At 47.8% G+C, this 27,986-nt stretch overlaps 1 pseudogene; it reads right to left on the reverse strand.

Annotated features, from left to right (window-relative positions):
- Positions 1-16,491: 16,491 nt before the first annotated feature.
- Positions 16,492-27,981, reverse strand: LOC122432296 (annotated as a pseudogene).
- Positions 27,982-27,986: the final 5 nt, after the last annotated feature.

Raw genomic sequence — 27,986 nt, forward strand, 5'->3', positions numbered from 1 at the left:
TTTCATCCTCTTGAATCTGGTTTGGCCTTGTGACTTCCTTATAACCAACAGAATGCAGCTTGAGGGGCACTTAGTGAGTTCCAAGGCTAGGTCAGAGGAACCTCGCGCCATCTACCACTCCCTGGATAGCACGCTCTGGAGGAAGCCACTCCCAGAAAGAAGGTCTACGACCCTGAGATCAGGCTCCCCTGGTAGCTCACCAGCCTGCCAATGCAGAAGACTCAGTTTCGAGTCTTCCCTGGGTTGGGAAGATCTCCTGGAGAAGGAAATGGCAACTCACTCCAGGATTTTTGCCTGGAGAATCCCATGGACAGAGGAGCCTGGTGGGTTCCAAAAGAGCCTGGGGTTGCAAAGAGTCAGACACCACTGAGCGACTAACACTAATCTATAATTTGTCAATTCATGTTAATGAATGCACACCCCGTTAAGCAGTACAATTTCTCTTCTGGATTAGTTTGTTCATAGGCACACTCTTTCATCCCTGGAAATCCTTAGGAATAGCCTGTTACATTCTGGACAAAGATTTCACCCCTTAGAATCCATTTCCTACTCTTCAATGTGTACATAACTCCAAAGGACAAAATGGCAATAATATGTTTCTATCATTTCCTTTACCCAGAGCCACTCCTTCAGAAGTCTGTAAAGTCTGTAAAGTCATGTTAAATGAGAATCTGGCAAGTTCTTAATTTTTTTATTTTCCTTCTAAAGGGCCTGTAGGTGAAATTATTGAAAGAACTTTATCTCTGATAATAGATGGGGTCTTGAATTGACTTAATAAGTAAAGAAAGGAAGGAGCAGAAAGAGGTTAACTATGTGTGAATTTATAGATGCCTTGGTGTCTGGGGTCCATGTGAATAATATATTACCTCACTGTAAATATTAACTGTGCTAGAGTCTAGGTCTTTAAACACAAATTACCAGGAGCTCCAGGGAATGACTGGATGCTCTGTTCTTAATGATCTTTTTAACACCAGCTCCAGGTATGAAGGATCCTGCAGGGAATTCGTGGATTGTGTAGTCCTTAAGATGCTGGCTTCCGCTGTGTAGTGGTTTGTAAAGAAACAAAGAAAAGGTCCCTTTTCCACAGAAAATAAAAGCGAAAACACTGGGAATGTATCCTTTGAGAACAATGACAGTAATTGCTACCGGCCTGGAGACTCCAAGCGTTTAAATATTCAGTCACTTTTTTTAAGGTAATAAAAGTAGAACCTTTGACCAAGATTATTAGTAAAGGTACTGTACTTGACGCATGTCCTGTGAGTTCGGACTCAGCAGGTCTCTTCTCTGCCGGCCTTCCAGCAAAATCTGCAGCAGAGCCTCCCTCATTCTGAACTTAAAAGGCACTCAGAAAACCAGAACTAATGGTTTCCACCAAGAGAGGAAATGGGGGCAGGTGGGATGAATTGGGAGAGTGGGGTTGACCATATATACTCGACTACGTATAAAATGAATAACTAATGAGACCCTCCTGGATAGCGCAGGGGACTTTACTCAGTGCTCTGTGGTGACCTGACCAGGAAGGAAATCCAAAAAAAGACTGGATGGATGTAAACGTGTGACTGATTCACTTTGCCGTACAGGAGAAAATAACACAACCCTGTAAAGCAACTATGCTTGGTCACTTCAGTCGTGTCCGACTCCCTGCGACCCTATGGACCATGGCCCGCCAGGCTCCTCTGTCCATGGGCTTCTCCAGGCAAGAAGACTGGAGTGGGTTGCCGTTATACTGCAATACAATCTTTTTTAAAAAACAAAAAACAATCTCTCCTTGGCTCCTCTGTTCTTGTCCTGTGGCTCCAGAGGAGAACCTTGAGTGAATTCTAAAAGGATTTCGGGTAGTAGTTTAGGAAAATAGACCCTGGGAACTCGGTGTCCTATCAAGTGCCCACTTTTTCCCTCAGAGGCAGAGAAAAATGCAAATCTGGGTCCTCAGGAGACTAGGAGTGTGTCATTCATTCAGTTAATTAGTCATCAATTATGATGGAGCACCTACAATTAAGTGCCAGGTAAGTGGGTGAGCATTGGCAATTCAGTTGTGAATAAACAGTCTCCAAATGTAACCCGGGGGTGTGGGGACACACGGGGAAAGGGTTGGGTCATGAGTTATAAAGTCAAGGGACACGGTGTTGTACGGGTTATTGCAGGAACATTCCCTACCACCTCCTTCATTTGCTCTGTGACCCGTTTCCTGATCAGGCTGTCTTCCTGCCTCGCCCAGCTACCCTGCCGTCGGCATCGGCAGGTTCTGCGATCAGTGAGGCAACAGAAAGCCCTTTCTCTCTAACGTGTCCCCATCCACACAGCCACTCTCTGTGTTAATTCCTGAGAAGGACTTCCCACAATCCCCATATGGTGATGGTCGCCTCTCTTTCCCACGTGTCCCCATTCTGCGTGGGAGACAGCAGGACCATCTCCACGAGAGGCTGTGACCAGGAGAGAAAGACTAACCTCCCTGCCAACCCTGAGTCTCTGCAAGGTGCCAAGACCCTATGCTTTTGTGCACATCATCCTTTATGTTCACCCAAGCCCATGACGGAGGTATGGGTACCCTCATTTTACAAATGAGAACTAGAGAGAGTCCAAACTTTCCCGAGATCTCATCATCAAGAGGGCTTCCTTGGTGGCTCAGACAGTAAAGAATCCGCCTGCAATGCGGGAGACCTGGGTTCAATTCCTGGGTTGGGAAGATCCCATGGAGGAGGGCATGGCAACCCACTCCAGTATTCTTGCCTGGAGAATCCCCAGGGACAGTGAAGCCGGGCGGGCTACAGTCCACAGGGTCACAAAGAGTCCGACACGACTGAGCAACTAAGCGCAGCACAGCAACATTAAGAAGCTGAAGAACCAAGACTCAAAACCAAGTCTATTTAATTCAGCAGACCAACCTTAACCCAGGATGGCCTGTGATGTCAGTAGAAATCTAAATGGAATCTAAATGGAATTAAAGACACTATGCATTTTCCTTTTTCTCCAAGTATGTGAGCAGTCTTCCTATTATTTCACCCACCTAGATGACATTCCCAGGAAGACAGCCGGAGGAAGGGCTGACTTTGGGGTCAGAGGAGAGGGACAGTCATGTAAGGTGGGTAATTGCATTCTTCACCATGGTGACGAGCTTGCCTTGACCTATCATTGGCCAGGAATTGACTGTTTCACACTCTCTCACATTAATGTGCCCAGGGGATCACACAGAACATCAGTGTTGTCTTCACTGCTGGGGGGATTGTCTTTGAAACTTTTCCCCCAAAGTGACCTTACTGTTGTTGTTTACTTGCTCAGTTGTGTCCAACTCTGAGACCTCATGGACTGTAGCCCGCCACGCTCCTCTGGCCCCTGGGATTCTTCAGGAAAGAATATACTGCAGTGGGTTGCCACTTTCTACTTCAGGGAATCTTCCTGACCCAGGCATCGAAGCCCCATCTCCCACAAGTCTGCTGCATTGCAGGCAAATTCTTTACCATGAGCCACCAGCGAAGCCCAAGTGACCTCTGGCAAAGTCATAAAATCAATGTAGACACCCTGCCTTGGGTCCTTGTCATTCTAGCTCTGGGAAAGAAGAATGACCAAAATTTACTGATCCAAATCCTGATCACATGAGAAGGAAAAAGAAGAAAAGCAGCTTGCTTTTATTACATAACACTCCTGGCTAATGAAAAAGGAATCTTTGACTTTGGGGAAAATAAATTGAATGGGAGGGGAGTTGTTCTAAGTAAACCTGGCAGTTTAAACACAGCCCTCCACTCCCTCTGCTTGTTCTTTAGAACAAACTGGGTTTCATTTTGCCGGATATTTGAGGAGAGTTGGACCAGGTAAGTCTAAGTCATTGACAAATGTTATTGTCTCATCTATAAAAGCTGAACAAAATCAAAGTCTAATCTGCAAATGAACCCAAGTCCCTAGATATTGGTTGCTGGTGACAGTCACAATTTAGTTTTGGTTTTAAAACTCACAATGGCGTTAATTCTCTACAAAGCTTCAGTCCCACCTAGGACTTTTTTCTCGAGCTTCTGTATAGAAATCACTGACCACGGTATCACCCCCAAAACTCCCGGGTTAGCATCCTGGAAACTAAACTGACCATGACTTACCCCTGGGCAAGGAGTGAGAACTCTGGGTTCTGATTTCTTAAGAATGACAGAAATTTGAAACTTGGCAGCTCCTCCCAGATTTTATCTTGCCTGCACTCAGCAAGATAGTGATCACACTTTCAGCTGAAAATGCAGCTTGAAGGAATGAATGGAGGCTGGGAAAGAGACACAGCGCACTGGCCGCAAAGCTACCCCAAGCCCTCTCTCTGTTGCTCAAAGGAATTCCCACTGTCTGATGTCTCTGCACTTGCATGCCCTCATGGCCTCCTGGTTTCTCTGGATGCCCCATGTGGGGGCCTGACCTGACATGGCCTGGTTCCTTGTCTCCTTGTTGTTCAGCCACCCAGTCGGGTCCAATTCTTTGCCCACGGACTACAGCACGTCAGGCCTCCCTGACCCTCACCATCTCCCAGAGTTTGCCCAAGTTCATGTCCATTGCATCAGTGATGCCATCCAGCCATCTCATCTTTGTCTCCTACTTGGCATATTAACAAGTTTCCATATCTTAAAAGTCTAAATCTGCTGCAAATAGCCTGGCTCTCTGGCTTAAGCCCAAGAAAGCCTCTCACCCATCCATACACCTGCTCAGTGACATAAGCGTGTCCGAGTTTCAGAGCGGGAAGGACCAGTAGTTAGTTGGAAGCCTGCATAAATCAGTCACTCCCAATACAACAGAGGTGAAGAGCCAAGACTATTTAGCACCTTTAGTAGTTTGCATCTCAATGAAAGTAGTTATCATTTTCATCAATACTGAGTAATATTTCCCAAGTGCTTCTCAGTAGCAACGGCATTATATTAAATCTGCCCAGGACTTCTGGCAACACAGAGGATGTGAAATTTCTGGTCTCAATGAGCATATAATAAAAAGCAAGGCATGGAAGTTAATAGCAACGATTTATGGAGTGTCTCCTTAGTGTCAGCGTTTTCTTCAAAGTTTGTCTATGTGATCAGTCGTGTCCGACTCTCTGTGACCCCACAGACTGCAGCCCACCGGGCTCCTCTGTCCATGGAATTTTCCAGGCAAGAATACTGGAGTGATGCCTCAGGGAACTCAAACCAGGGCTCGGCAACATCTTAGAGGGGTGGGATGGGAGGGAGGTGGGGGGGATGTTCAAGTTTGAGGAGATATAGGTCAACCTATGGCTGATTCATGTTGGTGTCTGGTAGAAACCAACACAAAACCATAAAGCAATTATCCTTCAAATAAAAATAAATAAATCAAAACACACTTACACACACACACACAAAGAATCCTGGAGTGGGTTGCCATTTGCTTCTCCAGGGGATCTTCTGAACTCAGGGATCAAACCTATGTCTATTGCCTTGCTCCTGCATTGCAGGCAGATTCTTTATTGCTCAGTCACCAGTGTGTGTAAGAGAAATTAATTCAAGGCTCGAAAAAAAAAAAAGAAGACTGTCACAGGAAAGCACACCTCGTAGTGTAAAAAGTCTGGTGCGCTAAGCCACTCTCACCCTGCAGGCCTTGAAACTTCATGTATTTATGTCTTTCGTTACCTTCATCATTGGAAGGAGCCAGCCCACCACCTGCCATCATTCTCTCCTTTTCAGAACCGCCATGGGAGGTACAGTGACGCTCAAGGTCATGGGTCCAAGTGTGGTCTGGGTCTGGAGGGAGACCGTCATTGCTCCCACGGTCACTTGGCAGTGTTTGTGAGCTGAATTAGTGGCTTCCGTTGACACCGTGGTTGGCAGACACCTCACTTACTCATCACCAACCTCATAGCCCGGGCTGGCTGGGCCCTGTGACTATTAATTTCTATTACTTTTGAAGCACAATGCAAGAACACGGAAAAGAAGCTTAAACGCATTCTGATGATAACCCCTCATCTATAACCACCACAGTAAGAGCAGGACCTCTGCTCTGCGCTGGGAAAGCAGGCCGTCAGCCAGAGGCCTCTCGGAAACCCCGAGAACAGCTCCAGCGGCTTCATCCCCTCTCTTTCCTTCACTCGGGTAAACTCTTCTTGCCTCGGATGCAAGGTTGCTTGAAACTCTCTGAGGCTCCTTCCTCCCCTCCCCTCCCACCTCCTGGAAGGGACACATTAAATTATCGCAGCCTTTCTTTCATCTGCAAGCTTGGCCACCCTTCATGGAAGCGGTTGGGGTGGAGAAAGAAAGAGTGTGAGCTGAGGTCAGAATTTCCTGGGCTTCATTTCAGTGACGGTCCCCACGCAGCCCCAACTAAAAGGACGGAGGGGAAGGTTCACAAGGAGCCCAGAGGGGAGAGAGGGGTAAAGGCAGACTGCTAGGTGTGGCCGTGAAAACATGGCCCCAGGTCAACTCTCCTGTACTCCTTCTATCCACAGGAGGCATCTCTGTACTCTACACTTGAACTTGAGCCCGGCAGCCATTTAACCAACAGAATACAGTGAAAGCGAGACAACCGCTGTGCCAGTTTGGGAACCAGGCCTTAAGAAACTGGGAATGTCCCCTTTCTGCCCCTCGGGTACCAGCCAGCTGACTGTGGGAAAGGCCAGGCCCCTGGGGAGAGACCCGTGGGGACAGGAGCCCAGGCCCCGGGCTCTCAGCACCAGCTGAGCTCTGGACCAAGAGCCAATGCCGACTCTCTTCCCTGGGCAAAAGCTATCTTGTCAGAGGATCCTCAGTGCCCGAGGGGCCACAGGTGATGCCACGTGGAGGCGAGACGCGCCTTCTCCCACCCCCCATTCCCATCCAAATGGCAGATCTGACCTGCCACGTCAGCAACTAAGCTTTGGGATGGTTTGTCAGACAGCAGTAAGGAACTGGAGCGCCTCCACCAGCCTTCTCTGGGGGGTCCGGGGAGGGACGCTGACCTTCCCCAAGTCCCCTGCCCAAGAAGCGGCCCCCCGTTCAGCCTCTCACTCGACAATGTGGGGTCTGTGAGATGGGGTCGCACAAGAGCTAGCCCAGCCCTGAACACCTTCCACACACTGTCCAACCCTCTTCCCCACTGTCCCCTTCACATGTCCTCTGATCTTGGGAACCTGCCCAGGACTGGAGATCCTTAGCCAGTTCCTTTTAACGTAAGAAAGACAAATGAGAGGACTTCCCTCGTGCTTCAGTGGCTGAGGCTCCACGCTCCCAATGCAGGGGGCCCAGGTTCGATCCCTGGTCCAGGAACTGGATCCCTCATGCTGCAACGAAGATCAGAGATACTCCAAGGGGCAACTAAGATCCAGCATAGCCAAACAAACAAATAAACGGGAGTGGCGGTTTAGTTACTCAGTCCTATCAGACTCCTGTGACCCTGTGGACTGTAGCCCGCCAGGCTCCTCTGTCCATGGGATTCTCCAGGCAAGAATACTGAGTGGGTTGCCATTTCCTTCTCCAGGAGAATCTTCCCGACTCAGGGATTGAACCCAGGTCTCCTGCATTACAGGCAGATTCTTTACACACTGAGCTATGAAGGAACAAATCAATAAATATTTGTAAATAAATAAATAAATGGGGATCGAGAACTTGTCACCTCGTCTACCAGGCCTAAGTTCACAACCCTCTGCTCTAGTGGGGACTTTTGTGGACTCCCAGCCACAGCTCTGCACAGTTCTGCGGGCAAGTGGATCCCAGAAGCTGGGTGGGGATTATGGGGTGGGGATGGCGGGGTGGGGTGGGGGGTGTCTGGGAGGCCTGGGGCCTTGGAGGAAGCCCAAGGAAGGTCTCAGGAGCCAAGGGGTGGTGGGGACCAGGTTTAGGAGGAGACAGTGATGATCAGTATCAAACAAAACAGAGAAAAAAACACAAGCATCTCCTGGATTTAGGATGATGGGCAAAGCCAGTTTCAGTGGAAAGCTAGACAGTCAGAAACTACACCCGGGTGGATCTGAGTAAAGAATAGGAAGGAAGTTGGGGCCACGCTCACGGACAAATCCATCTTCTCTGTTGGGAATAGGAGGCAGGCAGTGGGCGATCTGTAGCTAAAGGTGCAGTGGGGCGGGGGCGCTGGGGACCTCTTATTTCGCATGGTTGGTTTCAAAGACGGGGAGTGTTAAGCACAATTATTCAAGAGAGCAGCCCAGGGGAAGGGTTGGCCTCTAAGGCCTGGCCGCTCCCTGGAGAGGTGGAAGGGGGTGGTACCCAGGACTCAAAATGCAAGGGAAGCCCATCCGCTTGGTCCTCGGGGAAAGCGGAGATGCTGGGGACCAGGACCTGACCGAGGAAGGAGTGCAACGAGGGCCCGCGGCTCTTTCTGCACCGGACGGGCTGCTGGCGTGGAGCTGGGAGGGCGAGGCCGCCTGGATCTTGCATTTGCACATTCAGCCCCCAGTGGTCTTTTACAGACCAAAACACACAGCATTTTCCAAGTCGAAACATCATTTCTAGATATGCTTTTACGCGTCTTTATGTAAGAGGGCGCAAACCGCGAGTGTCCGCACTGAAAATGGCTTTAGGAGGAGGGTTGGGCTCACTCTCGCGGTCTTGGAGTCACCTCCGGGGGCTGCCCACTTGGAACTGGACTGAGCTGGAAGCGCGGGGCTGGGGGGTGCCGCGGGGCGCCGGAGGGGGCGGGGTCCCTCCCCGGAGATCCCGGCTCCTCGAGCGCCACCCAGTGGCCTCAGGGCGGAACATCCCGCCGGCCCAGCGCGACTCCCGCGAAACTACAGCCCTTTGTGCTCAGAAGGCGCTTTTCCTGCCAAAGCGAACCGCTGTGTGTTACAAGGACTGAAAGAGCAATCCTGGAAACAAAGCCCTGATTTTTTTTTTTTTTTTTTATAGCAGCAGTGGAAACCGGACTCCACTTCCTTCCTCCAGGATTAGGGCCTTATTGATGCTGGTGGAACTGGTCATCTTGTTTCAGGGTTGACCCGCAGCCATCCGAACTCAGAGTGAGAGAGAATTATTTACGCGCTCCCGGGGATCTTATCAAAGGGTTTCTGTTCGGGTGACCAAATGTTACTATTACAAAGGACTCTCTTATAGGTGTTTCTTTGACTTTAAAAAAAAAAAAATTTTTTTTTCTTTTCTTTTTTTTTTTTTTTTTTTAATGATGCCGAGCCTGCATTTCCTTTCCCTGCTCCCTGCGTGGTGGAAAGCAAGGAGGCTTGGGGACTGCAGTGGGTGACATTTAAATGTCTTTCTGTGCCCTCCTGTTCCCCATCAAGGAGCCCTCCATCAGGGAAGCTCGCGGTGGCCGGGTTGACCTGCTATATAATGAATTCAATTCTCATGAAGGAATTCAGGACAAACGACTTCAAAATAAAGGTTTAGACAGATTTAAAAATGAAAAGTCTATAGCCAATTATGCAAGGTAGGATTGGGAGGAGGAGGACAATCCCTCCCAGGCAGTTCCCCCCACCACCTGGTAGCTGTGAGGAATTGAGTTAAGGGCTTGATGTCCCCTGCAAATAGGGGACAACGGTAATACCTATTTACTTGGTAGGATTGATGTGAGTTTTAATGAGATTATATATATATATATATATAAGGGTCATGAATTTTATTACAGAACAAGTCATATTAAAAAATGCCACATTCTGGATTTTTCCAAGTCATATTAAGTCAACTTGCCTGTGTGGTGAGACAATTCAATCTCAGTCATGTTTCAGGTCTCCTCCTATTCCAGGGTCACAGAAGAATCACTGGCATATCTGTGGTGTCTAAAACACCAAAGCTGAGGTAGAGGGGGGAAATAAAAGGAATTCCCTGGTGGTCCAGTGGTTAGGGCTCCTTGAAGGCTTGGGTTCAATTCCTGGACGGGGAACTAAGTTTCCATAAGTCATGAAGCACAACCAAAAGAATAAAAGCAATTATTTCTGTGTTAGTATTATTCCAGGCACATTATAATCTAACTTTAAGTCTTCATCATGATTTAAATTTTTATCATGAATGATGTCAGAAAGGAATTTCATTCATAAACTCTAAGGTGGAGTTTAAAAAAACCTTTATGTAATTTAGTTAAAATGTCTGTGTATTGAAGTGAACAGTGTTCCTTAAATCAAATAGCACTTCCTCTTTCTCACATATATTTTTCACATTATATAATACATATATTTTTATGTAAAGTATATATAAGATATAGTTATATATAACTAACTATATAGTTAAATAGGGCTTCCTTGATAGCTCAGTTGGTAAAGAATCTGCCTGCAATGCAGGAGACCCCTGTTCAATTCCTGGGTCAGGAAGATCCACTGGAGAAGGGGTAGGCTACCGACTCCAGTATTCTTGGGCTTCCCTTGTGGCTCAGCTGGTAAAGAATCAGCCCGCAATGTGGGAGACCTGGGTTAGATCCCTGGGTTGGGAAGATCCTCTGGAGAAGGGGAAAGACTACCCACTCCAGTATTCTGGCCTGGAGAATTCCATGGACTCTACAGTCCATGGGGTCGCAAAGAGTCGGATACGACTGAGCAACTTTCACTTCACTTCTTCATATAGTTGAAAAACTATATGCAGTTATACATACAGGTAATGGTATAAGATATAATTGTACATAAAATATAATTTACATGTGCATACATGCTCAGTCGTGCCTAACTCTTTGCAACCCCATGGACTGTCAGCCCACTAGGCTCCTCTGTCCATGGAATTCTCCAGGCAAGAATACTGGGGTGGGATTCCATTTCCTACTCTAAGGGATCTTCCTGACCCAGGGATTGAGCTTGCATCTCCTGTGCTGGCAGGCAGATTCTTTACCACTGAGCCGCCAGGGAAGCATATATATGTGATCTGGTTCTGGATGAAAAGGGAGTGACCAGTGTCTCTAACAAGACACTTGGGGCCTTCCTCCATCCCTTTTCATCACCCACCCCCCCCACCCCCCACAGCACACACCACCTGGTCCATCCAACAGGCACTGGGGAACTAACTATAAAACAGGAAAAGGGTTTCTGACTTTCCAGTGCCATTCAAAATGGAGCGGCTGACTACAGCAGTCCATTAACCTGCTGGTGAGAAAACCTTTCCAGCAAAACCTCCTCTTCCACAAAGATGAAGAAAATTAGACTCACAGTTTCATCTCCTTGCTTCATATAGCCTGTCCTTTTTTTTTTAAATTAAAAAGACCAACTGTGGCGAACATTACTTTTAAGGCCACCGAGGAGCCTCTGCCCTTGTACAGCCTGGCCCTCCATTCGGGCAGCCAGAGCCCCACTCACGCGCCTCTGCAAGAAAGACACGTTGGCAGGCTGTGAGGCCAGGTCTCCCTCGATGCTCCCCTGGGCTCCTCCGCATGTCATGTGTTGGAGCGCAACGCTGAGAGCCGCAGCTGGGCCCCGGGGGATGGCGGGGAAGAGGTGGCCCAGACCCAGACCGGAGGGCCCTGTGAAATTCTGACAAGTGAGCTGTGAGGTCAGTGCAGTTGACGCTCTAAGCCAGCTGGGAAGGTGGAGACGCAATCTGTTCCATACGGCGAACATCTGGAAACAGGATGCTCTGTCTGCCAGTTCCAGAGACCACTCCTCCACCAAGCAGTATTTCTAACTGTTCCTTTTCTGCGCCTTTTTTGCACAAAACTCCCTGAGGCCAGCTGGCACAGTGATAGCTAATAGTCCCTGCTCTATGCCTGCTGCAGCACACAGGACAAGGAGGCTTTCCAGTTCATTTCTGGAAGTCAGTATCACCTTAACACCAACATTTGTCAAGTGTGCGCACACACAGACGAGACCAATACTGTTTAAATGGATGCACAAATTCTAAGTACAATACTAGCAAAAGTATACAGAACAAGAGTGAACAATGGAACAAAGCCAAAGTTTCACATGCACCGTTCCCTTTGCAGGGCACCCCGGATGCCCTCTCTGGCTAAAGTTCTAGGGTGGACAAGGGTGGGGAGATCCTTCCATCATTGACCTTGGGAAAGAATGGGCCTGATGAGCAAGCATGCTAAGTTGCATCAATCCTGTCTGACTCTGTGACCCCATGGACTGTAGCCCTCCAGGCTCCTTGGTCCATGGGATTCTCCAGGCAAGAATACTGTAGTGGGTTGCCATGCCCTCCTCCAGGGGATCTTTCCGACCCAGGCATCAAACCAGTGTCTCTTAAGTCTCCTGCATTGGCAGGCAAGTTCTTTGCCAATAGCATCACCCGGGAAGCCCCCGATGAACAAGGGTGGATAAACTGAGCATCAGGGAAGCCTCCCCAAGCAGAAAGGTGGTCTTGATGGTTCACCCTTTAACCGCAGCATAAGGGGATTGCAGTGCTGCCTTGACAGGGCGAGCACCATCTTTTCCATCCTCTCCCTACACCTCTCCCACCTCGGGAGGAAAGAAAAGCTGAAGTGTAGGTGAAGAGCTCATCCAGATTAAGGCATGCCATCTTTCTGGATGAGAAGACTCAACACTGGGGTATGGCCATTCTTCCTAACTTAATTTCCACGTGTATGGAGGCAGCGATGGGAGCGATGCCAAGAAACACCTGGAGCTGCCAGCAGTGGGAAGGGGCAGGTTCAGGCCATGGATCTGCCAATTCCAAGCCTTTTACAACTTGTCCCAGGATCAGGGATCCTGGCAGGGGCAGCTGAAAGGTTCCTTCCTATCTCGCCCCACAGGGACCTGCCTCACCTTTTGGAGAAATCAATTTTGCTTCATTAATAAACCTGAGTCAGCCTAAGACATTTGAGTCTGTATTCTGTCATGCCTTTCCCCCAGAAGACAAAATTTTGTAATGTAAATTATGAACATTTCATCACTGGATAAAAAAGCCTGGAGAGGCTTCTGTCGGCCACACAGGTGCCAAGCCCCATGCAGGAGACCCAGATTTGTTCTGCCTCTTAAGGAGATCAGTATTTCTCATAGTGTGGTAGACGTAGCTTCTGAAAGCCTAGTTTATTTATTTTTTTATTGACTTATCTGGCTGTGGCAGGTCTTAGTTGCAGCATCAGAACTTTTAGTTGTGGCATGTGGTATCCAGTTCCCCAGCCAGGGATTGCACCCAGGCCCCCCGAATTGGGAGGTCAGGATCTTAGCCACCTGACCACCAGGGAAGTCCCCGAAAGCCTAGTTAAAAATTCAGAATCCAGAGGCCACACCCAGATCTTCTAAATCAGAATCTTCTTTGGGTGAGGCTCAGGAAATTTTGAGAAATTTTCTCATGTGTGTTTTACAAACACTCAAGTTTGAGAACCACTTCATTAATGCATCTGTGACATCCCTTCTCAACTCTAAACATGTGACCTCGGGTGTATTCCTGGGTCTACCACTGCCTGTCGACTGAGCCTCCAAGGTCTTATGTAGAAGATAGAGAAGTCATATCTGCTATTAGGTATGTGTCTAACATCTTTTTGAAATCCTGAGATCAGAGAGGCCAGATAAACATGGCTTTCACCTGCAAAAGGGGCTGCCTTGGTGGTTCAGCAGTAAAGAACCCACGCGCTAGTGTAGGAGACATGGGTTCAATCCCTGGATTGGGAAGATCCTCTGGAGGAGGAAATGGCAACTCACTCCAGTATTCTTGCCTGGGAAATCCCACAAACAGAGGAGCATGGAGGGCTACAGTCACAGAGTCGGACACCACTTAGAGACTAAACAACAACAGCTGCAAAAGGCCCAGAGTCTGTATTATTAACAGTAGACATATTTATTGCACATTCACAAAGTGCTGCATACTAGGCCACGAAATTCATGTGGATTATCTCATTTTATCCTCATCACAACCCTGGGAGGGGGGTACACAGGAGGCAGGCGGGACTTGGGAAGGTTAAGTAACTCACCCAAGTTCTAACAGCTGGTTTCTGGTAGGTCCACTCACCGTTCCCATCACATCTCCAGCACCGTACTTACTCTGCCCTCTGCTCACTGTCTCCCCTTGCTCTGAGCCAAGACCATGCTTTCCTTCAAGGTCCAGACCTAGCCCTTCTCCCCAAGGCACCCTGGTGTTTCTGTCACCTTGGAAGTCCTAAGGCGTCTGTAGCATCCATCTGGCGTTTTTAAGTATTTTATTACATTTTTAAAATGCATATTCTTGCTTCCATGCTGTATAGTAAGCTCCTTGAGAGCACAGACAGTGCCTCAACCGTCTTTGTGACCCCCACGGCCAACACAAGGTCTCACCCATCGTAGACAGTGGTTGGAAGGCCATCTCGGTGGAGCTACCTGTACAGTCCACCAACGTGCCAAGGAGTGATGACCAATATTCATGATGGTGACTAAGAGTCTGTAAGAAAATGGTAAGTTGAGAAAAATGTAAGTGAAATGACCGATAAGGCATGACTATCCAAAATATATAAACATACCACTCAACATCAAGACAAAACAAAAAAGCTGATTTTTAAAAATGGGCAAAAGACCTGAATAGACATTTTTTCAAAGAGGTCGTGCAGATGGCCAGCAGCCACAGCAAAAGAGACTCAACCTTGCTGATCATTCAGTTCAGTTCAGTTCAGTCGCTCAGTCATGTCCGACTCTTTGTGACCCCATGAATCGCAGCACGCCAGGCCTCCCTGTCCATCACAAACTCCCATTACTCAAACTCGTGTCCATCGAGTCAGTGATGCCATCCAGCCATCTCATCCTCTGTCGTCCCCTTCTCCTCCTGCCCCCAATCCCTCCCAGAATCAGGGTCTTTTCCAATGAGTCAACTCTTCACATGAGGTGGCCAAAGTATTGGAGTTTCAGCTTCAGCATCAGTCCTTCCAATGAACACCCAGGACTGATCTCCTTTAGGATGGACTGGTTGAGGGAACTGCAAATCAAAATCACAATGAGATATCACTTCCCATCTGTTAGAACGGCTATTACCAAAAAGACCACACATAACAAATGTTGGTGAGGTTGTGGAGAAAAGGGAACCCTTGTACACTGTTGCTGGAAATGCAAATTGGTACAGCCACTGTGGAAAAAAGCATAGACGTTTCTCAAAGAACTAAAACTAGAGCTACCCCAAAACCCAGCAATTCCACTTCTGGGCGTCTATCCGGAAAAAAAAATAAAACCAAAAACACTAATTCAAAAAGATATAGGCACCCTAATGTTCATAGTAGCATTACTTGTAAATATCCCACCCTAGGGATGACTTAAGAGGGAATATGGGTTTCCCTGGTGGGTCAGTGGTAAGCAATCCGCTTGCCAATGCAGGAGACGCAGGAGACGTGGGTTCAACACCTGGGTTGGGAAGATCCCCTGGAGGAGGGCATGGTGACCTACTCCAGTATTTTTGCTGGGAGAATTTCTTCGGCAGAGGAGGCTGGTGGGCTCCAGTCCTTGGGTATGCAAAGAGTCTGACACGACTGAGCGACTGAGCACACAAGAGGTAATATATGCAGATACGCAGTTGTTATTTAGTCAGTACACTTAATCCGACTCTGCTGCGACCCCAGACTGTAGTCTGCCAGGCTCCTCGGTCCATGGAATTCTCCAGGCAAGAACACTGGAGTGGGTTGCCATTTCCTTCTCCAAGGGATCTTCCTAATCCAGAGATCGAACCTGTCTCCTGCATTGCAGGCAGATTCTTTACCACTGAGACACCAGGGAAGCCCAATATATGCAGAGTCCCAGTCAAAACTATACTATGTGTGTTTGTATATTGTTATGTTTATGTGCTCATAAATTCATTCATATGAGTTAAGACAGTCTCTTGGCCTATTGCTGAGTAGATGTCTGAGGAAAGGCTGTGCTGGGCTGGGCTTGGTCGCTCAGTTGTGTCCGACTCTGCCCCATGGACTATAGCCGGCCAGACTCCTTTGTCCATGGGGATTCTCTAGGCAAAATACTGCAGGAGGTTGCCATGCCCTTCTCCAGGGGATCTTCCCAACTCAGGGATTGAACCCCGTTCTCTGGCATTGCAGGCAGATTCTTTACTGTCTGAGCCATGAGGGAAGCCCCTGAGGGGAGGGAAGACAACCTGTCCTGTCATCTCTGTGGGTAAAGATCAGGGCTGATTCTGATCCTGCTGAACTTTCTTGGGGAGTGAAAATAAGTAACAGTATAAAGTGTAAAGATCTGGTAGGGTGAATGGTTTTGTTAGATGCAAATACAGCAATAATAAAACCGAGGAAGAGACAGAGCTAGTTTTTGTGAGAAAGAGAGTAGCAGAGTTAATAGAAACTAGCTTTTGATATCGGAGAAGGCAATGGCGCCCCACTCCAGTACTCTTGCCTGGAAAATCCCATGGACGAAGGAGCCTGGTAGGCTGCAGTCCACGGGGTAGAGAAGAGTCGGACACGACTGAGCGACTTCACTTTCACTTTTCACTTTCATGCATTGGAGAAGGGAATGGCAACCCACTGGAGAATCCTGGGACGGGGGAGCCTGGTGGGCTGCCGTCTATGGGGTCGCACAGAGTCGGACACGACCGAAGCGACTTAGCAGCAGCAGCAGCAGGGATACGTAGTTCCCCCTCCCGCTGCTTCCCACCAGCTAACCCAGAATAGTGAGAAAGACCTGGAAAGGCGGGAGTGAGCCCCAACCTGTGCTTTGGAGGGTTCTCCGCTGGGCGGCGCGGCTCCTCCGCGTTCCTGCTTCGGGCTCCCTCAACGCTGGGGCGCTGGCACTGGCCGCGCGCAGAACCCACCAGGCTTCAGAGGGGGCGACACCGGCAGTGGCTTAGCAGACAGACTGAAGTGCAGAAAGAACTGAAGCCGGGAGCAATCGGCAACTTCCCTGGATTCCTGAGAGCCCAGCAAGAACCGAGAAGAGGTGAAAGTCTCGGGCTGCCGGGGAGGGAAACTGAAAGATCCAGGAGTGGGGTTCTGTAGACCGTAACGCGACAGACTTCACACTTGCGGTTATATTTTACAGTCAGCCTTGGGGTTACTGAAGCTTCTTCTCAGATGTACTGGAAGAGAGCTCGCTGTCCCCAGAGAAAAATGGCCTGATACGGTCAAAGCGAATGCAGTATCATATTATTACTCTGGAACAAAATAAATAGAATGGCATGCCTTATATTTCTATCAGGCTTTTGTTTTGGGGGACATTTCAGTACAAAACACTTAGCCAGCATTATCTTATTGCTTGACCATGCTTCTTTTGTAAAAACAAAAACAAAAAAACCCTTAGAATATTCAAAACCTATGTCTTGCTTACAGGAAAGACTTAAGAAAGAACGCTTGTCGGGAATGGAAAGTCAGTTGCTAAATGAAAGAGCCCCCCACCCCACCCCCACCCAAGGAAGGATTGCAACAGAGCTCCCAGGCCCCTCTGCACTCTCCCCACTGAGCCCATGCGGGCCCCATTCTGGAATCTCCCGAGGGAGGGCTTTTTCTGAGCCAGGCTGCTCAAGCTGGAGCCAGAAAGGGAATCACACCTTAGGTGGCAGCTGTCGCTCCAAACAGATTTTTTTGCCTTGTGTTGTGAGTGGGTCTCCAACTTCTCCTTGCCTTTTGAGCCACTGTGAAGTCCCCACACGATGTTCACTGTAAATCGATGGGTTCCGTGGAGGTGACAGTTTATTGGTGTCTGACTCAAGGACCTCAGGAGATGAGAGGCTAACCCCTTCTCCAAATCCAGAGCTGGTAGAAAGAATGCCAGCCTGGAAATCAAGTGCTAGGCACTGCTCAAGGGCCTCTCTGATCCTGTCTCCTGATCTCTCCCTGTTCCCCCAAACGAGGAAAACCGGCATCAGCTATAGAACCCGCAAGAAATAGAATTCCATGATGTCAGAAGAGAATTAAAGTAATTCTTCAAATTTGTTCAAACGGATATATTACATCTCCTCTCTTGGAACCCATAACTAGAGAACTATGACCCTTGTCTTTCAAAAAAAAGATAAAAAAAAGAAAGGAGGACAGTAGGTCCGGAGCCACCCAGGCAATGTCTGAGCTGCCAGACAGTCCAACCCTTCAATCTCCTCATGTGACTCCAAGCTGAAGCCTAATGTCTGACTCCTGTCACATGTTTACTGAAAAGTGCACTCAGATTTTCTGCACAAAAAATGAGTAAATTCATGGCTATGGAGGTAATAGAACTATGTTCTTTTCCCTCCCTGCTTGCTAGTTCTAGTGTCATAATGTCATAAGGCAGTGATAAAAAGCGCATTCTGATCCTCTTAAGTTTGAGCTTGGAAAAATAAATAAATGTGAATAAAAATTGGGCCACTCTCTTCACTCTGTATCAAAGCCCTGTGGAATCAATATCACCACACCAAGCCCTACTGAAATCAATGGAGTAAGCTCCTGAATTCATTTCCATGGGACTTAGCGTTGTAAAAATAATTGGATTGTGCAGCTCTCCAATACTCCTTTCAAGAAATAGAGAAAATGTGGCTTTGCTGGGGTGGGGGGTGGTGTGAAAACTCATCGAAGTGCTGGTAGGTTTCACCCTGCGTTCGGTATTGTCTGGTCAAGAGGAGCTATAATCAAGTCTCGAATGAGCCTAGCAGCACTACCCTCAATGAGGTGTTTAAAACTGCCTTGCCTAGTGAGAATGAAAACACTTCTTTTGTTCCCATCTTCAAAATTAACTGCATGGTATTACCACTATCAATGAGGTGTTTAACATCAAAATTGCCTTCCCTGGTGAGAAGAAAAACACTTACTTTGTTTCCTTCCTTAAAATTAATTGAGGTTTTTAAAAACTCATCTTTATTCAACCAACATTTGTATAGAAGGGGAGATGGGAAGAAGATGGGATTTTTAAGTGTTGCCTTTGGTAGCCCATCAAAGGCTTCCAGCACATCCTTTCTGTTTAGAACACTTGCTGAACACTTTTCTGCCCCTCAGCTTTATCCCTACCCCAATTATATATTATAACATTGGTCTCATTGGTATGATCCTTGGTAGGGAGTTAATAGGTACTTGCTAGAATGAAAGAATGAAGGATTGAATCCATTGACCCAGATATTCCTTATAAGCTTGCGGATTTTTCCACACTACTACTATACTTATTCAGCAGGGTTAAATAAATTGCTGATTAAAAATTTAAAAGTAGTCTCTAACATTAACATCTGAGGGGTCTTGGTAGATAGGTCAAGGGGAGCCTTACTGACTGAAACTGTCTGCCCTGACCAGGCAAGATAGTAACCAGTTGTATGAGTTATTTTACAACAGGAGGTCCTGGTGAGGAGTGCAGAACTAACAAGCTACCACCAAACTGAAGAATTCGGGAAGGGTCAAGAGGAGAGAGGAGACGCCAGTCCCTGTCCTACCGACCTCCCAGAATCCTCCTCACTGGAATCCATCTTGGCTGAGCAATATGCACACACCCAGGGAGGACCCTGAGTCAGAATGATTGGCCAGAGACAACCGGGAAGCTAATCCTACCACCATAAAACCTGAAACTGGACCCACATGGTAGAACAGTCCTCCTGGGTTCCCTTACCCTCCTGCCTTCCACTCGGGTTCCCCTTCCCAACAAAGCCTCTTGATTTGTCAGTACATGTGTCTCCTTGGACAATTCACTTTCGAGTGTTAGACAAGAGCCCACTGTCAGGCTCTGGAAGGGGGCCCCCTTCCTGCACCAGATATAGCTAAAGATGCTTCCTTTGCCCATTTTCCTCAGGAGTTCCAGAAGTGGCTCTGACTTCTGTTACCATTTGGCCAGTTTGTGATGGGGGGTGGGAGGTGGGTAGCTGTGGTCCCTGCCTTTTGCAAGTTGCAGCAGAATGTAGAAGGCAAAAGAAGTATTATCAACGTGATCTCATTTATTCCTTATAATTCATATGTACCATTATCCTTGTTTTATTTTTTTTTTTTCCAGTGGGTTTTGTCATACATTGATATGAATCAGCCATGGATTTACATGTATTCCCAATCCCGATCCCCCCTCCCACCTCCCTCTCCACCCGATTCCTCTGGGTCTTCCCAGTGCACCAGGCCGGAGCACTTGTCTCATGCATCCCACCTGGGCTGGTGATCTGTTTCACCATAGATAGTATACATGCTGTTCTTTTGAAATATCCCACCCTTATCCTTGTTTTAAAATTAAGAAAACAAAGACTTGGGGCTTCCCTGGTGGCTCAGTAGTAAAGAATCCAGCTGTCAATGCAGGAGACACCGATTCGATCCCTGCTCTGGAAAGATCCCTTATTCCTCGGAGCAACTAAGCCCATGCTCCACAACTACTGAGCCCGTGCTCTAGAGCCTGGGAACCACAACTACTGAACCCATGTACACAACTACCGAAGCCCCTGCCCTAGAGCCTGCGCTCCCCTGGAGAAGCCACGGCAGTGAGAAGTCCGAGAACTACAGCTAAAGAGTAGCCCTTGCTTGCCGCAATTAGAGAAAGCCCTCACAGCAACGAAGACCCAGCACAGCCATAAAAAAAATTAATAAAAATGCTTTAAAAAAAGAAAACAAAGACTTGCTGAAGTTAAACAATTTGCCCAAGGCGGCCATGGCGATATATAACGGGGCCAGAATTCAACCCCAGGAATGTCCTATCGCCAAATGGTTGTTCTTAACCACTAAGTTAGGCGAAGTACCAGCCTCTCATTTGGCATCCTGGATCCCTCCAGGAACGTACCTTTCTACTTCCTCCCCTGCCCATGGTTTCAAGGCAACCACGCATTCATGTATTGGAGCCCAGGGGATAATGAAGCACACATTTCAATGGTTCCTCTTCCTAGTTGTCAAATTGCCCAAGAATTAAGTGGAATACTGCTGTCCTATTTTAGTGCCTGGACTTAGCAAGTGTTGATTTAGTTCCTAATTCTTTTCAGCCACTACACCTTGACAGTTAATCAGAATGAATTAGACTTCACCAAGGAGCAATGGCAACCCACTCCTGTATACTTGCCTGGGAACTTCCACATACAGAGGAGCTACAGTCTGTGGGGTCGCAGAAAGTCGAACATGACTGAGCACTTAGCAGCAGGGAGCAATACATGACGGGGACAGCGTCCTAGACCAAAAGTCACCAGGCCGACAGTTTTCCCTAGGTTCTCATTCCTGCTTTCCCATTAACCCACTGCTTGACCTTGGGGAATTATTCAACCACTCTCACCTTCAGCTTCCTCACGTATGAAATAAACATGATCTCATCATTCCCTTCTGGTGCTAACTTTCCATGATTCCAAAGAGCCAGGATCAAGTTTATTATTTTATGAGAGCTTGACCTGTGCTTCTTCAAGTACCAACTCTTGTCTGATCTCTATCTGTATCTCACTCCTAGCTTTAAACCTAAGGATAAGGCACAAGGAAAGACGGTCACAAACGTATGGGAGAGTACAGGTAATAATGACCTCCTCTTATCAGCATTAGGAAGAACATGAGGACTAAAAAGATGGAATTGTTTTCCGGAAGGATCTATATACTCTTTTGTCCATAGGATTCTCCAGGCAAGAATACTGGAGTGGATTGCCATTTCCTCCTCCAGGGGATCTTACTGACCCAGGGATCAAGCCTGCATCTCTTTGTCTCCTGCATTGGCAGGTGGGTTCTTTACCACTAGCACTACCTGGGAGGCTCGGTATTACGTAAGGAACTATACTAATTGCTATGAAAAGGTTTTATCGCTTTGGCTAAAATGTGGAGGAAAGGAAGTAATCTTATAAAAGGGCTTCCCCAGTAGGATTGTCTTGTGCCATCTGAAACTATTATCATCCTTTCTTTAAAATATTTTCTGGTATTTGATGATCGTACAGTGCATACAGCTGTTACTCCCACTTTTTTGAGTGTGAATTCTTTATTTATTGATTTTGTTATTTCCCTTGCATGATATTGATCCTACTCAGATGTTTTATTGTTCTCAGGGTGGACACATGACTCAGACCTGCACAACCTGAATACTTCACATTCCTGGCTAGACTGTTTGAGGAATAAAAATATGACTCAACAGAATGAATGAATTCCCAAAAGGACCTCTGGATGATCACAGAAACTACCAGGAAAGGCTCTTTCCAAAGGTTTTGCTGAGCTCTGGCAGATGTACACGCTATGGGCCGCTGGAAACCATCTTGCCATTATGCAAAAGGAGCTTATCTGAGATTGAGGCTAACACAGAGAAAGCAAAGTCTAGAGATGAAAAGAAACAGGCTTCCTGATTACATTGAGTACCTGAATCCCAAAAGTCTACTTCTTGAAATGTCGGTAATAAAGCCAATAAATTCCCCTTTTTTGTTTAAGCAGAAGCTGTTTTAACTCATAATTATTTTTGTCACGTGCAACTAAAATTAATCAAACTAGAATTTGTGAATCCATAGAGGAAGCCCACAGTTACCCCACTTCTTCACATCAATAGATACCCAAGAGGCCCTTCTAAAATTGAGGTTATTGGTATGCCACAGGAAAAGAAAGCAGAGTGCTATCATGTCTTATCTGACTTTCCTCTTATATGCTGATTTTTAGAAACTAACCCTCATGAAAGATGTAACTTCACAATCCTATTTAATTCTCACAGCAGCAAACACATTTACTGACATGTATTAATGTCGAGGCTTAATGCAAAAACAAAATGGCACAGATCCTACAGGAACACTTTAGAATTCTCTACCTGCTGCCGGTGCACCACTAGGGGTTAGATTTTCTCTTCAAGCTAGATTTTTCTGAATGTCCAAATATCTGCTATGTGGCCTCTGCCCCAGAATGTCCTTACCTTACATGGGAATCAAGAGCTAACCATATAAAGCTGAGAGATTAAGAAATTAAAGATTAAATATAATATTTAATGTGTGACAGGTGGCCAACAGAAGAACACTAAATATATAAAAAACACTGGGCGAGGGAAGAGACTGTGTAAGTGATACAAATTTATCATCTTTCACATTCAGAAGTGAAATGAAATGCATAAAGTTGAAAAATCAAGAAATAATGTAAGTTTGGGCTTCCCAGGTGGCACTAGAGATACAGAATCCACCTGCCAATGCAGGAGATGCGGTTTCCTTCCCTGGGTTGGGAAGATCCCAGTATTCTTGCCTGGAGAATTCCATGGACAGAGGAGCCTATCAGGCTACAGTCCATGGAGTCACAAAGAGTCATCAGACATGACTGAGCGCGCACATACACACACACACCCCCACACAATGTAAGCATATTATGTGCAGTTGTGAAAATAGCCACCCAAAGAAACCAACACAGAGACAGATATTAATGATAATCTCTCTAGAGGGCGACCAGGCTGAGAAGGGAGGAATGTTTTCACTTTCAATTCTCTTTAGACATTTCCTTTTTGTATGTATGTATGTATAATTTACAATTTTAAAAAAATTGACCAGAACTTACCTGTTTATCTAGGCAGCTTGCTCCCTGTTCTCCAAAATGTCCATTTCAAGCATTCTCTACTCCATCACACAGACTCCATCTCACCTCCCGTCTCCAATCTTTACAAACTTTTTTTTTCTTTTAAAATGGAGGCAAGGTTTCTCCATCTACCTGAGGTTAATCTCTCCTCCTCCATGTTGGATCCCAGACCCTCTGACTTCTTCAGAAATTTTCTTTTAACCCACTTTTCGACAGTATCCTCAAATCCTCTCTCCTTTAGCTCCTCCCAGTCAGCTGGTACACATACTGAAGCTACTCTCATCTTAAATTTAAAAACTGCCTGGATCCATGACCCTCTCTAGCTTCCTCTCTCTTCTCTCTTTCACAGCCAATGTCTCCGCTTCCTACTCCTGAGGTTACTCCAAGACAGAGTCTGCCTCCATCACTCCACCAAAACTAATTTTGCTAAGCCAGTGGTTCTAGTCTCTAATGTGTGCGTTCTGTGTGCTCTGTCATGTCAGACTATTTGTGACCCCATGGTCTTTAGCCCACCAGGTTTCTCTGTCCATGGGATTTTCCCGGCAAGAATACTGGAGTAGGGATCGAATCCATGTCTCCTGCATTGGCAGGCAGATTCTTTACCACTGAGCCTCCTGGGAAGCCATAGGATCATTAATACCAGTATTCCTCTTACTTGATTTCTCCACAGGGTTGACCTAAAACAATAAAACAGTCAGTTATTTTCCTAGTAGAAATGGATTTACTCAGGCACAGCAAAGAATTGCAATTTAGAACATGCAAATCCACAGAAAAAATAAGCAAGTCCAAAAACCGAAGGAGAGGAGGGCTGTTTTATAGAGGAGAAGGAATTGGGTGGGGCTAGTATAAACAAAGAGTCCATTGGAGAAAACTGGGAGTTTGAAGTGTAGTGGCTTTTTAAAAATTTTATTTTTAATTGACGGATAATTGTGTTACAGTATTGTGTTGGTTTCTACCAAACATCAACATGAATTAGCCACAGGTTTACCCATGTCCCCTCCCACTTGAACATTCCTCCCACCTCCTTCCCATTCCACCCCTCTAGGTTATTACCGAGCCTCCTGGCTTGAGTTCCTTGGCTGATTTTCAGTCTCTCATTGACTAGGTTGTTGCCTGGGGAGGAGAAATTCATCCCCCAGCTGGGTTGTAAAGTAATAGCCTGCTTCCTGTTGAAGATGCAAAGACACTTGTTTTCTTACTGGGTCAGCAATTGACCTTGAGTGTATCGGCTCCCTTCTGGCCTCCCCACTTCATCTTATTTATTTATTTATTTTTTTAAGGGACTGGTGGGATGGCAACACTTTATTAGGCTGGGCCAGCCAGGAAGCAAAGTGGACTGAGCCGATGCATGCCCAGCATCTGTGGGGGATGGGCTCCAGGGCCCAACCCTGGTCTCAGTGCTCCCCACTCAGGGCTGCACCTTAGGTCTGGAAGTGTTCGTGGGCTGATATGTGAGCAGTCTCAGGGACATGGTGTCCATGGGCCACCTCTAGCCCCGGCTGCTGGGTGATCGCCACGGTGTGGTCATTAGCGAGCTGCAAGGAGGCCAGCATGGAGCGACACACTTCAAAAGCAGGCTGGCCTGCCAGCAGCTTTGCAAAAGGATGCCGGTGGTTGAGTGAGCTGAACCTCGAGACCACCTGGTCCCCACAGGGTGGATGTCAAAGGGCACGTGCTCCTACTCCTGGAGCAGGCTCTGGATGGTGTCCTCCCAGTCCCGGACGTGCTGTTTCAGCTGTGTCTCCTGGATGAGCTCCTGCTTCGAGGTGGTGACGAAGAGCTCCACGTTCTTTTGGACCAGCTCTTCACAGCGCAGGGACACTGGCATGGCTGCCGCTTCCGTGTCTGCGTCTTCCCCGGGCTCTGTGGAAGTCCTCTGCTGCTCCCGGGTCTTCGGCGGAGTCCTTCCGGCAGCCTTCCTCCACAGGCTACGGAGGTGGAGCCGTTGGAGGTGGCGCTGCTCAGCCGCCTTCCTTCCTCTGCAGCTTCTGGAGTGTCTCCAGCTGCTCCCTCACATGCTTCCAGCACAGAACCTCCATGGCTGCGAAGGAAGGGCCCTTTCGCCAGGGCCTCCTGCTGTCGGCGTGGTCAGCATAGGCGGCCGGGTACCACTGGTGGAAGTTCTGCAGCTTGACGGCATCCTTCCACTTACGCTTCTGTCCTGGCGCCTCCTCCACGCGGGGGGGCACGGAGTAGGGCCTCCCTTTCCTGAAGGGCTCAGAATACAGGGAGTCGAAAGGCTCCAGGCCCTGCCAGGGGCCTGGGGTCTCCTTCAGGCAGGATGCAGGCTCCAAGGCCTCCTTCCGCTCCCGGAGTGGGCAGCAGTCGGCTCTGGGCTCCTGGGGCTCGATGGGGACCTCAGGGGCTGAGGCCTCAGCAGGCTCCGCGGTCCGCTCTGCATTCTCTTCAGCCTCTTCCGCACCCCCGCTTCTGGGCACCGGGCCCTCTGGAGAGGCGCCTGGCTCCTGGGAGATGCTGAGCACCGGGCCGGGACTCCCACACGCAGAGTCTTCCATGGGCTGCTCCTCAACCCTACCAGGCTCCTGCTGGTTCCTTGGCGGCAGTGCCTCCATGAGGGACACTCCCACCGGCTCCAACAAGAACGTTATTGTTGGGGAGGGATTCATCCTAAAATCCTCGCCCTGCCGGCTGTGCAGGGGGTTACTATTCATCTCGTCGGGGGCTACCGGGGCATCGGGCAGGAGGCGGATGGGGGTCTCACTCGGGACCTGGTCACCCCTGAGAGCCGCGTTAACACAGGAGTCAGAGAGGTCGTCCACCGACGGGAACTTACGCGCCGCCTCCTGGGGGGCCCTAGAGCTGGTCTCCCCAACGGTCCCATCTTCCGGCTCAGAGAAGGGCTGTTTGGCCCGCTTCTTGTTAGAGATGAAGTCGAGATCCTGGTGGGCCGGGGAGTAAAGGTAGTCCGCCTTCTGACTGTAGATAACAAGCAGAGCCCCGCATCAACTGTGCTGCCTCAGTGAAGTTCATTGTGGTTTGGCCTCTGTCAAAAGAAAGGCAGATCTGGTCCAGCTCCTCGAGTTATTCGCCCAGCTGGGCCGCCACGTCCACCTCCCAGTTTCTGCTGAGGTAGCGGGTGGGTGGCAGGAGGTGGGCGAAGAAGCGCCCCAGTGCCCTCCATGTTCGGGAGGGGCTCGATCAGCCCGGAATCGCAGCGCCGGCTTCTTCGAGAGGGGCCAGCGTGCTCAGCCCGCCACTAGTTCTGGAGCCATTTTCCTCCACTCCATTTTAAATGAAGTTTCTCTTTATTAGTTCACAGAACAGCTTCTGACACAGGGGACTATGCTCTTCTTAAAACATTCTCGTCATTGACTTTCAGGACACACACACATCACCACTGTGATTATGTTATCAAAAGCTCGGCCTCCCGGTACACCAATGCTGAATCAAATCCTGGAAACAGAGTTTTGGGAGAAGTAAAAAAGGGTAGATAGCTTTATTGCTTTACCAGGCAAAGGGAGACAGACTAGACTTCTGCCTCGAAAAACTGTGTCTCAATCCTGGAGAACTTGCTGAGGGGGTTGAACAGGAGTTCAAAAGGTGGGGGGGGGTGGGGGGGGGGTGGAGGTCTCTGACAAGATTAGGGCCTGAGCACGGTTTGTGTGTGGGTGTGTTAGTTGCTCAGGCTCCTCTGTACATGGGATTCTCCAGGCAAGAATACTGGAGTGGGTTGTCATGCCCTTCTCCAGGGGATTTCCCAACCCAGGGATGGAACCCGGGTCTCCTGCATTGCAGGCAGATTCTTTACCGTCTGAGCCCCCAGGGAAGCCCTTAATCTTGTTTGACGTGGTGGCCTCCTAATCTTAATAAGTTTGTCTGATCCCTTTAATCTCAAGTCAGGTGATTTCTTGATCTTCTCTGTGCTCACTTCTCTCCTAAAGGCCAGCCCAACCTCGTTCAAGGGCACTAGTGGACTGTCTTTTTCCAAAGGTCCAGGTAGAGCCTCCAAGCCAGGCTTTAACAATATGTGAACCGTGAACTTCCAGATGTTCAAGCTGGTTTTAGAAAAGGCAGAGGAACCAGAGATCAAATTGCCAACATCCGCTGGATCATCGAAAAAGCAAGAGAGTTCCAGAAGAACATCTATTTCTGCTTCATTGACTATGCCAAAGCCTTTGACTGTGTGGATCACAATAAACTGTGGAAAATTCTGAAAGAGATGGGAATACCAGACCACCTGACCTGCCTCCTGAGAAATCTGTACACAGGTCGGGAAGCAACAGTTAGAACTGGACATTGAACAACAGACTGGTTCCAAATAGGAAAAGGAATACGTCAAGGCTGTATATTGTCACCCTGCTTATTTAACTTATATGCAGAGAAATGAAATTTATATATATATTTATATATATATATATCTTATATATATATATATAAGAAATTTAACTTATATCATGAGAAATGCTGGGCTAGAGGAAGCACAAGCTGGAATCAAGATTGCTGGGAGAAAAATCAATAACCTCAGATATGCAGATGACACCACCCTTATGGCAGAAAGTGAAGAACTAAAGAGCCTCTTGGTTTTTCCTTTGATGAATTGTCTGGCATGGGGGAGATAGCAAGTATGATTCCACACCTAGATGATATCTGGACATTTTATTATTTTTTTTATTTAAAATTTATTGGAATGTAATTGCATTACAATGTTGTGTTAGTTTCTCCTGTATAACCACGTGATTCAGCTATATGTATCCATGTGCCCCTCCCTCTTGAGCATCCCTCCGAGCCTCCCTCCTACACAGGCTCATCACAGAGCTCCACTGAGCCCCCGTGCCATACAACCTCTCCTTCCCCCGTGAGTTCACAAGTCCATTCTCTTGTCTGCATCTTTA

This window comes from Cervus canadensis, chromosome 31 (genome assembly GCF_019320065.1).
Source record: "Cervus canadensis isolate Bull #8, Minnesota chromosome 31, ASM1932006v1, whole genome shotgun sequence".
In the NCBI taxonomy this organism is placed as follows: Eukaryota; Metazoa; Chordata; class Mammalia; order Artiodactyla; family Cervidae; genus Cervus; species Cervus canadensis.